Raw genomic sequence first — 2,231 nt, 5'->3', positions numbered from 1 at the left:
CACAGCCCCCTCACCAGGTCATCACCCGTGGCTAGCACTAGGTCTAACAAGGCGTCTCCCCTGGTGGGGCCTTGGAGCAGAAGGTAAGGAGAGGAGTCAAATGGGTTCTTGGGGAAGGGCAGGTACAGGCATGGGAGGCAGGTTGCAGGTTCCTCCCCATACCCTGTGGTGTCTCCTATGATATCCTAGCTGCATGGCTCAACCCCCATCAAATAAGCCATTTGGGCCTGAATCAGGGAGCAGCTCAGCTCTGGCTGGGGCTTGTTTTTTCTCCATGCTGATTTGGGGGGGTGGGGAAGAAACCTCATCTTGCACATTAGTAAATACAGTAATCATAGGTTTTATCAGCTTTTCCTCATAAGTCATGTTTCCTAGACTTCTAATTATCTTGTTGGTCTATTCTGGACACTTTCTAATCTGTCCACATTTTCCTTGAAGTGCAGGGCCCACAATACTCTTAAGTAAGGCCTCATCAAAGGAAAATACAGTAGAAGAATCATTACTCTTGTTGAATTTCATTCCATTTTTTAATTTTGATTTTTTTTTTGGGGGGGGGCAGAGGGAAGAACTGTTTCTCAAGCTTATGAAGGTCATTCTGCATCCTATCCCTATCCTCCAGTGTGTCCATTCCATCTAACTTGCTGTCATCTGCATAATTGCGAAGTGTGGCCTCAGTTCCATCCTCCAAATCATTAATAAAGACCATAAATAATACTAGACCCAGGATGGACTCCCGGGGCAACCCTCCTCAGTACCTCCTCTCAGTCAGATATTGATCCATCGATAACCACTCATGGAGCATGATCCAATGTGACTCTTGCAATTAGAGAAAAGTGGGCACTGGGAGGGTATGTAATTTATAACTTGCCTAATATTACACAGTGAGTCAGTAGCTCACTTGGGAATAAACTATGTCTCTTAATTACCACTTGTGTGCCCTAGCCAATAGATAGCTTTGCCTATGTTTTAAGATGTTAAGTGCTAGATATGTTCTAAGAGTTTGTATTAAATTCAGGCTCCAAAAAAAGTAACAATAGAATCTAGTATTGCAGGTATGGGACATGTGCTTTTCACAATACATTCACCCTAGTTAGAACTTCACAATTCTACAGAAAGCCAGATACAATGGAGGATCTCTAAGCACATTTCACCTTTTTTCCACAACCTGTAGCCCTTACCAAATATTTCTGTCTCAAGCTTTGGCCATCTTTTCCATCTCCCAGCTAGTTTATATCTGTACAGTCATGAGCATGTTGGAGCCTTGGGAACAAGCCTGAGAAAGAGACATTGTATATGTATATGTGCATGGCTCTTGGCAAACTCTAAATCTCATTTCAGTGGAAGAGTAAATAAAAGTGAAACTTAAAGGTCACAGTGAAAAACAATCAGGGATGTCTAATTCATTCTTGATTAAAGTATAATGGGTATGTTAACAGTATTGCTGTTATTTTGAAGCAGGAATAAAAATGCTCCTGGTATCATTGTGCCACAAAAATAAGAAAAACCTGTACTAGTTAATGGCTTTCCCATGTTCTTTCTCTTATCCTTCATCTGTTCAGGTCCCAGTTAAGTGCTTGCTTCTATCACAGCTCTGTAAAGTACAACTCTGTAAATCAAAGCAAACTTTCATTTTATTTCTGTCAAGGTATCAGAGCTGCAGACTCAATAGCTTCCATACATGCAATTCGGTAATAGCAGAGGAGTCCAAGTATTTTCTGAATAAGAGTACACTCATGCTCAGATTAAATGGAATTGTTTCTGATGAGACACTTCCTGGACTGAAAAAGGAGAGGACCACAAGTTATTCTTTCTTGGGACCATAGATTCTATAGGGAAAAGAGGAAAGGAAGGTTGCTGAATTGCTCTTGGCTTGCTGGCATTCAATCCAAATCAAAACATGTTGATTAGCAAGGCACGTAACTTAAGATTTTCAAAAGTGTAAAAATGCTGAGCATATCTTAGGCTAAGCACTTCAAATTGCTAGCCATTTCTGAAAATCATAGTATCTTGGGTATCTTTTTGTTTTCTACCAAAATGGTCTTAATGTCAGAATGAAAATTCTGAAAGTAACGTTTCATATCTGTAACACATGGATTGGCTTTCTGTGTAACTTCTTTTTTATTTGCTTGAAATACCCCTCTGTGTGCGTGTGCATATTAAGCGCTGTTTGAAATTTCTCTGAGTGTTTTGTTTCGATGCATTTCAAGCTCAAAACAATGAAATTGAAACTG

At 40.2% G+C, this 2,231-nt stretch overlaps 1 long non-coding RNA gene across 4 annotated transcripts in view; it reads left to right on the top strand.

Annotated features, from left to right (window-relative positions):
* Positions 1-2,231, top strand: part of LOC109287322 — a 35,464-nt gene that overhangs the window by 21,535 nt on the left and 11,698 nt on the right. The gene's annotated exons all lie outside the window — the stretch shown is intronic.

This window comes from Gavialis gangeticus, unplaced genomic scaffold (assembly GCF_001723915.1).
Source record: "Gavialis gangeticus isolate Ggan-Ray unplaced genomic scaffold, GavGan_comp1, whole genome shotgun sequence".
Classification (NCBI taxonomy): domain Eukaryota; kingdom Metazoa; phylum Chordata; order Crocodylia; family Gavialidae; genus Gavialis; species Gavialis gangeticus.
This window is presented reverse-complemented; position numbering and strand designations above follow the sequence as displayed.